This window comes from Lactuca serriola, chromosome 5 (genome assembly GCF_051521515.1).
Source record: "Lactuca serriola cultivar US96UC23 chromosome 5, Lser_US96UC23_V15, whole genome shotgun sequence".
NCBI classification, from domain to species: domain Eukaryota; kingdom Viridiplantae; phylum Streptophyta; class Magnoliopsida; order Asterales; family Asteraceae; genus Lactuca; species Lactuca serriola.
The window spans coordinates 258,485,781-258,501,559 of NC_136412.1; the positions used below are offsets into that span (position 1 = coordinate 258,485,781).

A 15,779-nucleotide genomic window follows, 5' to 3' on the forward strand; every position below is an offset into this window, starting at 1 on the left:
TTCTTATTAATTCTAGTTTCATGTTCATTAATCCTAGACATATGATAAAGTGATCACATAAACATATGAGGTTGACAATTAAAAGATGTTCATACTATTTAATTATCTTCCTATTAACAGAAAAATAGTTATCATTCACACACAAGGTTCTTTAACAAGCTAAAATCAACAAAATCACAAATATTGAATTAATCCTACCATAAATCAAACCATAGTTTCAATATTGTATCCCCAAACAGAAGTTTAAGAGTTTTAGCTCATGATTGAGGTAATTAACAACAATAAAACGAATTCTAATTGTCTAACCATGATTGAAAACAATAGATTAAGTGGAATGATGAGAATTTGCCTCAAATCTCCTTCGAAATTGAATTCTAGGTTGTATCTACAATCTCTAGGGTTCTTCTGACTCTCCAATCTCAACTCTTTTCTCCAAAAAGGTTCCAGAATAATTTATGTCGATCTGGACAGCTGTTTTTATAGATTCGAACCGACTCGCCGAGTCCAAGACCGACTCGTCGAGTCCATCCCTTAATTCCCGTACACGGTAAGTCACGGAGTCTTTATCGTCTCGAATCTTCGATGAGACTCGTCGAGTAGTCGACCCTACTCGCCGAGTACCTTGTATTTTTGGTGTTTTTCTTCTTTGTTCAACTCCCAAGCTCCCAAACCGCATCACCTGCTTCCTTTTGCTTCCGAGCTTCGCTTTTGGACTGAGAACACAATTCAAACACTTTTAAGTATCTTTTGTCCATGATATGCAATAAATTAGCTAATAAATGATAAAAATCTATGCGAAATATAAGGCTAAATATGCAACTATCAAAATACCCCACACTTAACTTTTGCTTGCCCTCAAGAAAAACTGAATTTGAGCACATTAAAATCACATAGGACAACTCCAATCTAACCCAGCCATTATGCAAAGACCGCAACGCATGCATTTGTGTCTAAAATTTTCCTAAAAACCCCTATTCCAAATACTTACAATCCTCATAAACATCCACCCACTTATCCCGAACAATGCTCATTTTATGCATCCCTCCGAATCCATCCGCAGAAAACCTCCTATCCTCAAGGTGTTTTTGGTTGAGCAACCCAAGCATACATAATCTAGAATTACAATTTATGATACCATTATGGAGCTCTTTTGAATTCTTCACTTCCTTGATAATTTGATCTTTGATTTCTTTGAATTCACCTCCTTGTTTGATTTGATTTTTGGTATCTTCAATTTTTGAACTCTTGGAATTTTGATATTTTAATCTTCACTTTAGTTGCTCCAAAATTTCTCAAACTTTTCTTGCAATTATCTTTTTTTTCTTAACATGTACCTCACTTTTTCACTAAAAACCCTACATGCTTAAGCAAGGGCGCTCAACTTCAACCTTTATTGGTTAACGATAATAATTTTCCTGGATACATTTTTGGTACACGATGCTAAACATATTGCATCCTTCGGGCTAAGAAAGGTCGTGTTTTTGTCCCATGATTTCACTGGAATAAGGAAGCCACAAATACACTAGAACGTATATAGGCTCAACTAAACATTTGGGTCTTCATGCAATTATCAACATAACACTAACATGGAATCCTAATTACTTTTTACCAAAATTTTCTAAATTAAATCCTAAGTAACATTTTTAATATGCAAAAATTTAAAAATTAACCTAAATTAGGACATTAGGATTCTAAATTTACTAAGATGAAATCAACCCCCTACCCCACACTTAATTTTTGCAATGTCCCCATTGCATATTATGCATGAAAAATAATAAAAATATGAAATGTAGAGGGAATTGGAACAAACTCCCCTGGGATAGCAGTTGCTAGGCTGATCATCTTCTATTAAGCTCCTACTTCAATCGACTTTAGACATGGGAACAACTCATCCATGTCTTGGGCATCAAATCGCATGTGGGCAGCTCCAAATGTGTAGGAAAAATACTGTAAAATCTTCAGGAATTGATTGCAAAGAATAAGTGGTCAAGTGGTATGTCCAACAACATTGAATCAGCAGTCTTCACGGTGTAAAAATAAGTGACTCGTCGAGTCATAAAAACGACTCGTCGAGTATAGTCGTGGAAAGTCTCGAAAGTGTGAACATATATTACGACTCGTCGAGTTTGCTTAGTGCACTCGACGAGTCTGTGTTAGGTGGAAAAATAAAAGTTCTGCACTTGTTCCAGCTTGTGATAAACCTCAAGAACTTCCCATAACTTCTAGAATTATTCACTCATGTCCCCTAGGACCAGACTCAACACCTTAATTCTAAACTTCGCCCTTTCTTGACTCTTTTTCACTCTTTTTTTCTTTCTCTCAAACTCTAAACCCTTTATGCAAGCATTCCTAATCCAAAATTTGAAAGACACCAAGGCAAACATCAAGAACATGAAATTAAGTCCTAATTAAGAATTCAAAACACACCAAACAAAATAAAAACAAAAACAAATTGTTCAATCAAAACAAAAAAAACTAATCATCATCCTCTTCCTCATCATTGCCATGTGCAGCCCCGCTCCCACCAGCTCCACTCCGCCTTTCATTAAGTATCTCGTCCCAAGATGGTATGTAGGGGAAGTTACCCCCATCAATGTGTGGAATATGAAAATGGTCAAAAAGCCGCACGTGGGATTCATTGCTGAAATTTATACCCCTCGCCATTTGGTCTTGTAGCCGCCTCATCTCGACATTGTACCAATCCATTGGCACTTCATCATTGTCCACCGGAATCACCGGCGGTTCCTCCTCCACTTCCCGCTCATGTCTCGATCTAACCCTCCTTTCCGGTGCCTCGGGCACGACCACCGGATCGTCATGCGGGATAGCATAATGACCTCCCCCGTAATCTTCAATAACTCTTGCCCTCCAAAAAAGAATAGGATTAAAGGGAGGGGAAGGAATCATTGTCATCAAGTTCCTTGCACTGCAGGTCATCAACCCATAGGAGTTGGCTAACTGGGTCACGAACATTCCACCGTTAATCTTGGAGGTTTTCCGGTCCTTGACCGCGCCATCCACCAAGTAAGAGGCCAAGAGAGAGCTGCACTCGTCGAGTGTGTCGGCTGTGTGTGTTTGAAATTAGGGTTAAAACCCTATTTACCCAATGTAAAATATTTATTATCTTTTTTCAGTAAATAACGTCGACTCGTCGAGTTGGGGTTTGACTCGCCGAGTCGTGTCGCGATTTTAGATCTCTGAGTTTTGAATGGACTCGTCGAGTAAGTCACCCCACTCGCCGAGTCACTGATTTTTTTTCAAAAACTAATAATAAATTTTATAAAACTTTATTTCCTCTTAAAAATTAACTTCAGCCCACCCCACACTCAAACCATGTAGGCTCTCAAGCAATCATTTTGAATAATGAAGAAGATGAAGATTTAAAAATCCTGAAAACGAAAAACTAAACTAGAAAATAAAAGAAAGAAAAGAAATCAAACTCTAATGACGGGTTGCCTCCCGCTAATCGCTTCTTTTTAAGGAGTCGTTAGCTGGACTCCTTCCCGCTCTATGTTTCTTCGTTGTGTTGCATCGGGAACTCACGCTTTATCTTTTCTGGTTTATACTTTGTCTTATAAGTGTGCACCTTCCTCTTATATGCCCATCGCAATTATTCTCTCTTTTTTCGTGTCGCATCTTCTTTAATTGTATGTTTGATCCGTTTTCCAGCCTTCTTTTTCTTCACCCCACTCTTCGGACCCATCCTTTGAACTTCCTTTTCTTCAAACTTAATGACTTCATATGTAGAAAACACTCGGGCTCAAGGTTTGGTTAACTTGATCACTCTATTTGTGGATGAGTTATTAGTATCACCATTCCACGCCTTTGCATTCTCCTTTTCTCCCAAGCTTGCCTCCTCGTCAAGTTGAGTTCCCTCATCTTCTTGCATAATTGAATTAAGGTAAGCTATTTGAACATTTTGGAAGTCATAATGTTTTTCAAAAACTCCGCCATCTGCTGCTGGACCTTCCAAAGTATTAGGAAAAATCTTCATGTCAAGAACATGCAAGGAGCTGGTAAGAAGCAAGTCAAGGCTGTCTTTTTCTCTGCACTTTTCGACGGGACTCGTCGAGTCTGTCAAAGCGTCTCGGCGAGTCGGAGCGTATTCCATAAAATCCTTTGTTTCTTCTGGATCAACTCCCCCAAGCAACCTCTCCATCTCTTCTAAGTCTTTATCAGCATCAAAGTTTTCTTAAGACGATAGCAAAAACTTACTTGGATCTTCTTCATGCAAGAGTGCAAGTTTTTTTTGTAGTATTTCATCATCCAAATCAATAGAAGAAACTTCTTCTTTTCTTGTGTCTTCTTGCTTAATCTCTGGTATAGCTTTAAACACTGCTGACTCATCTCCTACTCTCAATGTTAGCGTGGACTCGCATACATCTATCAATGCGCATGCGGTATTCAAAAATGGTCTCCCCAAAATAATTGGAATTTTGGGGTCTTCTTCCATATCAAGCACTATAAAGTCCACGGGAAATACAAATTTGTCAACCTTAATGAGAATATCTTCACAAACACCTCTTGGATGAATAATCGTCTTATTCGCTAAATGGATCTTCATATTAACAGGCCTTGGCTCCAGTAAATTTAGCTTCTTGAAGAAAGAAAAAGGCATTAAGTTAATACTTGCACCCGAATCGGTCAATGCTTATATTTCCAAATTGGCAAGGAATCGAGATGCTTCCCGAATCGCCCTTCTTTTTTGGTAGCTCACTCAATACTATCTCCGCGACTTCAGCCAAATCTTTTCTAGCAGCAAAGAGACCCTTTAGCAAGTTCAAATATTTGGGTGTTTGAAGCATTGTTTCCATAAATGGGATGTTGACTTGAAGGGATTTGACATGTTCCATGAAAGCTCTGTATGCTTTAACCTTTTCATCAGGTATGGCTCTGATTGGGAATGGAAAAGGAGGGTTGTAAGGCTTTAAGGAAACAACAGATTTGTGATCAGTGCATGGACTCGTCGAGTCCATTAGAGGGACTCGGCGAGTCTGGTCGGGTTTAGCTGAACTCGACTCTTCTGTCTTTTCTGCATGCACCTTAGTTGAGACCTTCTGTGCAGGGGTCATAGGAGTGAAATTTTTCCATAGCTGGAGGTTATAGCATTCACATTCTCCATTCTCAGATTATTATCGGTTTTACTTGGAAGTTCACCCGGTCTTCTCTCATTCACTTGATGTGCAAGTTGTCCTAGCTGTTTCTTAATGTTTAGAATAGATGCTTGTTGATTCCTAAGTATAGTTCTGGTCTCTTGTATTGCAGCATCATGATCATTGTGTCTTTTCTCGGACGCGGCTATAAATCTTGTGAACATTTCTTCTAAGTCGACCCTCTTTTCCACCACCGGTTCTTCCTTTTGATAGAAACCCCTCTCTTTCTGCTTGTATTTCTCCTCCTTTGCCTTTTTTTATTCTTCATACGGAAGCCATTCCTTCTTGGGTTTCCGCCAAGTCTCATCGTATCTATTTCCGCTTGAGTAGAACACTTGCGCCTTCTTGTTTCCATTTTCATCCAAGTCACAATCCTTCGTGAGATGAGGTCCTCTACAGTTCTCGCATCCAACTCGAATAACATGGATTGTTTAATCCATTTTTGTCATCCTTCTATCTAAACTATCGAGCTTAGCCATCATCGCCACCATGCCATCAGTGACCGAGTTCATTACCCCCTGACTTACTTCATTTCTTGGGTTGTGGTATTCTCTAGAATGTTTAGAGAATTCTTCAATTAATTCCTTGATTACCGGGGTTGCCTTCTTTGTGAGCGGGCCTTGCGAGTCAAGTAACTGCCTTGTGGTAACATTGACTCCATCATAGAAGATGGAGACTTCTTGTTGGCTATTAAGGTCATGGTGTGGGCAATTTCTGAGAAGACCTTTGTACCTCTCCCACGCCTCATAAAGGGACTCTCCGGGTTGTTGCTCGAAGTTGGCAATAGCTTTCTTCAACTTGGCTATTTTAGAAGGTGGGAAAAAAATGGTCTGTGAATTCTTCTTTCATCTTAGCCCATGTGGTGACCGACCCGGGAGGGAGTGACTTGAGCCAATCCTTTGCAGCACCCTTGAATGTGACTGGAAGCATATGAAGTAGCTGGGTCTCGCGTGGCACATTTGGAACATTGAAGTAATCAGCTACATCATTGACTTCATCCAACTGCTTGTAGGCATCCTCATGGTCTTTTGCATAAAAGGGAATCTCCTTGAGTTGAGCAAGTATGTGGCCCTTTAGCTCGAAAGTAGTAGTAGCAGGAATTGCGGGTTGCACAAGTCCCAGACCGGTATCGTCACGCATCCTCTTCTTCCATTCCCCCATGGGGACTTCATCGATGTTAGCCATGATAATGGCTAATTCGTCGTCAAAGTCGGATTCGTGCCTGAAAGTGGGGTCTTCTTCTCCTTCGGTTTCGTACTTGGTGTCCTCTTTGATCAGGTCTTCTATTGCTATAGAGGCGCTGGAAGCTCCTGATTTGCTGCTCTTCTTCTTACTGAAAACGGACTTTAGATTCTTTAGTGGCGAGTTCTTTGAAGAAATGGATTCTGCAACGGATTTTCCTTTGTTCCTCCTTAGTGCGGATTCCGAGTCTTCTAGTGGAAGGACCAAAGGTGTATCAGCTCCTTGGGTCATGAAACAACTGCAAATAAAACAGGAAAAACGCGTAAAAAGAACAAAAATAAAATTAAAACTAAAACTGTGATCAGCGATGGACTCGCCGAGTTGTCACGAGTGCACTCAGCGAGTTCAAGGTAAAAACAGAAAAATTTTCTAATTACTTATTAAAACGTATATTTATTAAAACCTATACTAACTACTAAATTACCTAAGAATTTAACTTTTTGTAAGATAAATCCCACACAAAGGATCGATAAAAATAAAAATTAGTGCTAATTTAGAACCGTTCCCCGGCAACAGCGCCAAAAACTTGATGTGTCTAAACTCAACTAGTTTTAAACCTACTTTTAATTATAAAATGAACACATAAAGGCAGTGGACCTATGAATTGTGGTAAAGCTAAATAAGTAGGGTATCGAACACAGGGAATGGTAAATTAAAACTAAAGACTAATTTTATCTAAATTAAATAATAAATAGGGGTTTTCTCTAGTTTTACAAGACTAGAAACTTAGTACTATTACTTAGACTAAAAACTAGAAAAGCAAAGATTTAACTAAATTCAATAAAGAAAGAGACTTCTGTTTAGTTCAACACAATTGATCCTATGGTTGATATTATGGTAATAGTGCAATGGATTAATTCTTCTATTGGCTACTGATTCAAGTGATTAGATTCACGTTCACTGCACTAATCCTTAGAGAACAAATTAACTGAAACTGTGGCCATTTGTCTAATTTAATTCAATTCACTAGGTTATTTATTTGGGTTAATTTAGACTTGTAATAGTTAACTAATTTGTTCCTTTAGTTAACCTCTTGTTGATGGTCATCACACAAGCTCAAACATGAATTTACCTATCTTTCTTATTAATTCTAGTTTCATGTTCATTAATCCTAGACATATGATAAAGTGATCACATAAACATATGAGGTTGACAATTAAAAGATATTAATACTATTTAATTATCTTCCTATTAACAAAAAAATAGTTATCATTCACACACAAGGTTCTTTAACAAGCTAAAATTAACAAAATCACCAATATTGAATTAATCCTACCACAAATCAAACCATAGTTTCAATATTGTATCCCCAAACAAAAGTTTAAGAGTTTTAGCTCATGATTGAGGTAATTAACAACAATAAAACGAATTCTAATTCTTTAACCATGATTGAAAACAATAGATTAAGTAGAATGATGAGAATTTGCCTCAAATCTCCTTCAGAATTGAATTCTAGGTTGTATCTTCGATCTCTAGGGTTCTTCTGACTCTCCAATCGCAGCTCTTTTCTCCAGAAAGGTTCCAGAATAATTTATGTCGATCTGGACAGCTGTTTTTATAGATTCGAACCGACTCGCCGAGTCCAAGACCGACTCATCGAGTCCATCCCTTAATTCCCGTACACGGTAAGTCACGGAGTCTTTATCCTCTCGAATCTTCGATGAGAATCGCCGAGTAGTCGACCCCACTCACCGAGTACCTTGTATTTTTGGTGTTTTTCTTCTTTGTTCAAATCCCAAGCTCCCAAACCGCATCATCTGCTTCCTTTTGCTTCTGAGCTTCGCTTTTGGACTGAAAACACAATTCAAACACTTTTAAGTATCTTTTGTCCATGATATGCAATAAATTATCTAATAAATGATAAAAATCTATGCTAAATATGCAACTATCAGTGATTCTTCCCCACTTTGATTCAGCAAATGCCCTACAGCACCCAAAACTGGAAAAATTCTCAATTCTTCCTACTCTCCATGACCAATCTGCTAGAACTCACGCTTATCCTTGCTAGGGTTTCAACACCAGCTAATCCAAAAGATCACACCACCTCCAAGAACCCGAATAAATGTCCGAGAATAACCCGCTAGATCCAGGAAACTCTGAATCTCAATTGGAGGCCTCGAAATCTCCCACTGCATCACGATCTCTATCTTGGCCAGATTAACTAGAATACCCTTCTGATTGACAAGGTGCCCAAGAAATTGCACCTCACGCAACCAGAACTCACATTTGGAGTACCTTGCAAAAAGTCTCTCCCTTCTCAAAGTCTCTTGCACCTCCCTCAGGTGCTTCTCGTGCTGCTCCTCAGTCTTGGAATAAACCAAGATAACGATGTACTCTCCCAATCCCGCGATTTGGGATCTGATCTTTCGCTATCCGCTAATAATTCTCGGTATGCAATCGGCATATGCCATTTCTTGTAAGTATAATTCAAACACAAACGAAAGATAACCCAGAGTCACACTTACTCAACCCCTGGAACGCAAGACTCTATCGTGCAGTTTCGCGCATGTGATGTATTGATTCTAACCCTGTTGGTCTCTCAAAAGCTAATCCAAAATCTAGGGTCCCCTCCCGAGACCCCTCAATATAAGCACTTATCTGATTCCCTCTTACCAATGTGCTCCAAGTCCATATCTCGTTCTCAAGCTCTAGAAATGATATCATTCAGGGTCTTGCACCCCCATATACTCCCAATCTCCCTGCTATTACTCTAGAGTATGTTTTGATAACTTACCTTCTTCGTTTCCTCACCTGTCGCATATTGTGGTACCTTATAAGCTCTTTCCCGAGACTTGGCAGTGAGCTCTGCCACAGTCTCAGTCGTATGGTGGAGCTCTAACAACTCTTGTGCCAGCTGCTGCGCCTCAATCGCCTGGGCACACTCTGCCTAGAATCTAGTCTAAAAGTCATCCCATGACATAGCATCAACCGCATCATCACTCAACTCACTCCCAACCTCTTCCTATCAATCTCGTGCTCTATCCCTCAAGAGACAGGAAGTAATTCTGATCTTGTCTCCTTTCGAGACAATGTATGGTACTAAAAGTGTTGGTGAGATCTGCCAACCATCTGCTGCTAACAATGGGGTCCCTAATCCCCATAACAATCTGAAGCCTCACAAACTCTGAATTCCCGAAACATCAACGTACGGGTCTCTATCATGACTGCTATCTCAGTGCATAATGTACTCGGCCTCTCATCACCAATCTCTATAATGCCCTCCTTGATCACACTGAGGATCACACCGAGCCTGATCCCTCGTCGACACCAGAACTACCATATGGTCTACCACGTAGCGTCACTATACTCGGCAACATATCATCACTAACATCATAATACTCATCGTACTCAAGGGATCTAAAACATTACAAGTTCCTTGGTCTTATCTTGGCCTTCCTTAATTCGAGTACGGATCCTCTGCTTTCAGTAGTACGGGCCCATACTACCTTCCACATCTATCTGTACTTTCCTCAAGTACTGCCTCGACTCCACCAAGTCCCTTCTACTACTACTACTGATCTCTTGCTAATCTCATCCTAGGCTTGCCCTAGGGTAATCACCAGCCCACTCTCCGCCATCAGCTGCATAAGAAGTCCCTGCTTTATTCCCCTAACTAGCTTGCGAATACTATTACATATTACTCAGACTAGATAATTCTTCGAATGAGAGATCCTACCCTACTACGGTTTGACTCAAACAAGAGCTGCGAAATAGAGCTAGACCTAAACTTCTGAAATTATTTAGTCCTTGCAATATGTAACTTAACATATTCATTTACTACATAGTGAAAGACAACTAGAACTCCTAGAAGCGCAAAGCAAGCAGCATTCAAGCATCGAGTACACATAATCAAGCATATACTACTTTGGCTATCATACTGACAATTATGTACTTGCATGTAGTTTTCATCGAGCTGTAACACATATAATAGGCACATAAGCCATCCTTCCTAGATCCTTAGTCCTAACCTAGCATGTTGTTCTAATAAAGTTGATAATCATAACATAGCCTAAACTTGTATGGACAATTTGGGAGTACTTACTTGAGCTCGGATGATTGCATGCACCACACCCTTTTCTCTTTTCAAAATTCTTTTCGCTTTTTCTAAAACTCTTTTCTTTATACTTTTTCTAAAATTGATTTCTTTTCTCAAAATCCTTTTGTAAACATGGTTTTTCTCTTGAAAACTTTATACCACTTCCTTATTTTGAGTTCAGACACACCCAAAAGTGTGTCCGAATCCCTCAAACCAAGGCTCTGATACCAACTTGTAACGTCCCAAAAACACAGTCTGAAATTTTCGTTTAATTTAGTAATAAAAAAACATAATCAATAAACCTCATATAGAAATCAGAAGCAATGTATCTCAAAATATTATAACAATTGTCAAGTATATCAGAGTATAAACATCACAGGCTGAACAAATGGTGTGTGCACTGCAATCTTCATGAGCTCTTCTTTTGAAAACTGAGTACCTGAAACCAAAACTGAAAACTGTAAGCACGAAGCTTAGTGAGTCTCCCCAAGCTACCACATACCATACAATAACTCATATAACACATACTAGGCCTTGCCCACTGCATCGGTCCCCGCCCGACATCGGACCGAAGTCCGGACTAGCTTGGGCCCCGCCCACTGCATCGGACCCCGCCCGGCATCGGACCTAATTCTGGAATAATTTGGGCCCCGCCCACTGCATCGGGCCCCGCCCGGTATCGGACCGAAGTCCGGTATAACCTGGGCCCCGCCCGACATCGGACCGAAGTCCGGTATAGATTTAACGTAACATAAACATAAGCATATAACATAATCAGATATACTACATCGGGCATGCCCGACATCAGACCAAAGTCCGGAACATATAACACATAACATAAACATGCATGAATCACAAAGACATCAAGCATACATAACTACTTCTCGGGATTGCCCCGGCATCGGACCGAAGTCCAAAAAACATAACATTTAACATGTAAGCTAAACCACTGCATCGGGCCCCGCCCAACATCGGACCGAAGTCCGGAACACGTGACATATAACATGTAAGATAAACCACTACATCGGGCCCCGCCCAGTACTACTAACATCTAAACGGGTCGGCATTGTGGCCTTAGACCCGTTCCTACTGGAAGAGGACTCACCTCACACTACTAAAGTCCCGCTGACAAAACCATAGTTGTTGGATGACAGATTCCCGATCTGTCAATATCAAAATAACACCAATTAACAATTGGGCTCCACCACATAACTATAAATACATATTTTGGGTAATTACAAATTACCCCTAGCTTGGCTTACCCAAGCCCAAGGCCCAAAGTCAACTAGCGATCAAAGCCCAACATATGGCCCAATTTTCCAAATTGGGCCCAAACCTCTACATGGACTTCCCTTAAGGCCCAATTGTTTAGTCCAGTCCAACATGTCTCATTCTAAGGACCCAATATCATACAACTATCTAGGCCCAACTATGGCCCAATTTTTCTAATTGGGCCCAATCCTTCATATGGGCCTTACCCTAAAGCCCAACTAATTACTCTAGTCCATTTGATTATTCTGGGATGGCCTAATAATAAACCAATTACCAAAGTCCAATCGAAAGGCCCAACTCTTGGCCCAAGTGAAACTAGGGTTTCACATAAAATGACAATTAGGGTTAAGTGTTTCTCACTTAACCCATTAAGAGCTTAACCCACTAAGGACTTAATCCATTAAGTGTATTATTGCTTAGATTAATTTCTGCCAATGATTATTATTTAATATTTCACTTATTAAATAATTCTCGTGTGTGTGTCCCGATAACTTCTCAAAATTAGGGTTTTCTTACTTAGCCCATTAAGGACTTAATCCATTAATTCATTTACCCTACTAGATAAATGGCATGGAATAATTTGGGCTTAATTCACAATCCAATCGCAATGGCCCACAAGTGGGCCCAATATGTCTAAGGCCCAATACTCATAATTAGGGTTTTCCACCCAAACATGGCCCAATAGGCCCAAATCCAATCTCTAAGCCCATTAGGGTTTGCTAGCGAGGCACCACCCACTACCACCTCGGGTAGTAGTGGTCGATGGCGGATCACGGCGGCGGCCACCACCTTACGGTGGTGGTTATTATTAGTTTTATTATTAACTAAAGCTAATTACAATTACAATGTTTAATCCAAAGATAAACACACACACACACACACTAACTAACACACACACAGCCATACCATGGTGGCCGGCGACGATGCTTGGCGGCAGCAGCCACCACCTCACGATGGTGGTGGCGGATCTCTGATTTTCTGACCATACGTTTTGCAAACAACTTCACAAACACACCCAATCGGAAGATTAATTCTCATAGTCACCACCTCACGGTAGCTTGTGGTGGCAGGAACTGTTTCATGGCAATAACCACCATGGTTGCCTGCCATGGTGGGTTTTTCTCTCTGTCTCTGGCTAAAACTATCCCTCACACGTCGCAAACATAATCACAGCCCACCTGATGGCGTGCAAAGACGAAGGCAACAAGGTTTTTGGCTGTGACAGCCACAACGGTCGGGAGATACGGCGGCGGCGCGAGATGTCGATGGTTGTAGTGGCTGGAGTAGCGACCTGAGTAGTCGAATCGAGCCAAACAGCGGTGGTGGTCATGACTGAGAAGAAACTACCACGAAACGAGGCAATGCAGGCAACGATGAATAGCGCTACAGCGGAGTGGTGGCAGCAGCTTCGCTCGTCTAACTCCTAACAGCCCCGCACAAGCCATTCATAGCTCCAAAATCTGGTCTCGGTGGTCCTTGTCGCACACAGCGTCGCCGGCAAGGAATAGCGACCTGGTTGGATTAGGAAGAGAATGAGGAAAAGGAAGATGGCAACTAGGGAGTCACAAGGTGGTGGCGGCTACATCACTCATGGCGATTGGAAGATTTTAGGTTTAGGGTTTGACATGGTGAGGGTGGTGGGTTATATCCCTGACCACTTTAAATCTTTCGCATAATTCCAACTCTGGTCCCTCGAGCTCCAATTTAATTCGAAATAGATCAATATTTTACCTTTCTAACCCCTACCATCTATAATCCTTACAACTCAGCTCTAAATGTTACCATTTAGTCCCTAAGCCTCCAAAATCTGTTCAATTTAAGTCCTAATAGATTACCAAGTAGTCCCTGTCCTCATAATTATTTACAAAACCAATCCAAAACTTACATATTTAGCCCCCGACTTCTAATATTGTAACATTTAACTCCTCGAGACTAACTCTTATTATACAATTATTGATTTTAGGGCTACTATCCATTCATCAACTTTATCTATTTATTTATTTTAATAACCGAGGTGTTACACATGAACTATTAGAACTTCTTCGAAAGGAGAAACTATGTGCTAAATTCTCGAAATGTGAATTTTGGCTTCACAAAGTTCAATTTCTCGACCATGTGATTTCTGGTGACGGTATATCCGTAGATCCTTCCAAAATTGAAGCCATTCAGAATTGGGAAGCGCCTCATAATGCTTCTGAAATACATAGTTTCTTGGGTCTCGCGGGGTATTACCGGAGATTCATCAAAGATTTCTCACGTATAGATGTACCTCTCACAAGTCTTACACGAAAGGAAGCAAAGTTTGAATGGAATGAAGCCCAATAAATTTTTTTCTCAATTTTAAAAGATCTTTTGACTCATGCTCCAATCTTATCACTTCCAGAAGGTGATAATGATTTCTCCATATAGAGTGATGCTTCTGGGTGGGGACTCGGTTGTGTGTTGATGCAACGTGGTAAAGTGATAGCCTATGCCTCAAGACAACTGAAAGATTATGAAAAGAATTATCCCACTCATAACCTTGAACTCACTGCAGTGGTATTTTCCCTAAAACTTTGGAGACATTATCTTTTTGGTACAAAATGCCAATTTTTTACCGACCATAAAAGTTTCAAGTATATATTCAGTCAGCAAACTCTGAATATGAGACAACAACGAGCTATGGAGTTGATCAAAGTTTATGACTATGAAATTTTGTATCATCCTGGAAAGGTCAATGTAGCTGATGATGCTCTTAGCAGAAAAGTTTATAGTAATATTATGTGTTATACTATTACTCACACTATAGTAAAGTTCACTATTCTTGATGAACTAGAGAAATGGCAAGTAGAGGCCTTAAAGCCAGAAAATGTGAAGAAGGAAGGGATGGTACATTGTGCTCATATTTTACTTGATGACCCACAAGGATTGAAGGTATTTAAGAATCGGATACGGATTCTAGAGATTGGTGGATTAAGACAAAAGATTTTAGATGAAGCCCATAAGTCTAAACTGTCAATACATCCTGGTACAAGTAAAATGTACTTTGATGTACGGGCTGATTATTGATGGCCTGGATTAAAGAAAGACATTGGAAGATACATGCAAGAATTGTTTAGTATGCTTACTAGTCAAAGCAGAACACCAAAAGCCTTACGGAATTCTAGAAATTCTTAGTGTTCCTGTGTGGAAATGGGAAGATCTGTCCATGGATTTTATTACCAAATTGCCAAAGACTGCTAGACAGAATGATAATATTTGGGTAATTGTCGACCGGCTGACTAAGAGTGCACATTTTCTTGCCATGCGTGAAACAGTTCCAATGGAGAAATATGCACAAGTATACCTAGATGAAATTATTGCGAGACATGGTGTGCCACTAAAGATTATTTCCGATCGTGATACTCATTTCACTTCTCATTTTTGGGCTAGTATGCAATGTGAATTGGGATCTCAGATTGCTCTCAGCACAACTTATCATCCCCAGACAAATGGTCAGTCGTAGAGAACAATCCAAACAGTGGAAGATATGCTTCATGCATGCGTCCTGTAATTTGGTGGTAATTGGGACAAATACTTACCTCTTGTCGAATTTTCATATAACAACAATTACTACACTTTAATCAAAATGCCGCCATATGAAGCATTATATGGTCGTAAATGCCGCACTGCATTATGTTGGCGTGATGTAGGACAAAAAATCCTTGGAGGACCTGAAATGATTCAAGACACCACTGCCAAGATTCAAATTGTACGAGAAAGAATGAAAGTGGCACAGGATCGACAAAAGTCCAATGCAGAAAAGAGAAGATGACCCATAGAATTCCAGGTTGGTGATTTTGTAATGTTGACGGTATCCCCATGGAAAGGCATTATGTGATTTGGGAAGAAAGGAAAATTGAGTCCTAGATTTGTAGGCCCTTTCAAACTCATCCAGAGAATTGGTAAGCAAACATACCGCTTGGAATTGCCGAAAGATTTGGCAGGTATTCATGATGTGTTTCATGTGAGTTATCTATGTAAATGTTTAAGCATATATGATGAAACGGTTCCGTTATCCAATTTGAAACCGGATAATAATTTAAGATATGTAGAAG

General features: G+C 40.1%; 1 non-coding gene across 1 annotated transcript; it reads left to right on the forward strand.

The window, feature by feature from the left end:
- Positions 1-5,846: 5,846 nt before the first annotated feature.
- Positions 5,847-5,953, forward strand: LOC145056102 (small nucleolar RNA R71). Its single transcript, XR_013685638.1, has one exon. It is a non-coding gene; the product is annotated as a small nucleolar RNA R71 (small nucleolar RNA).
- Positions 5,954-15,779: the final 9,826 nt, after the last annotated feature.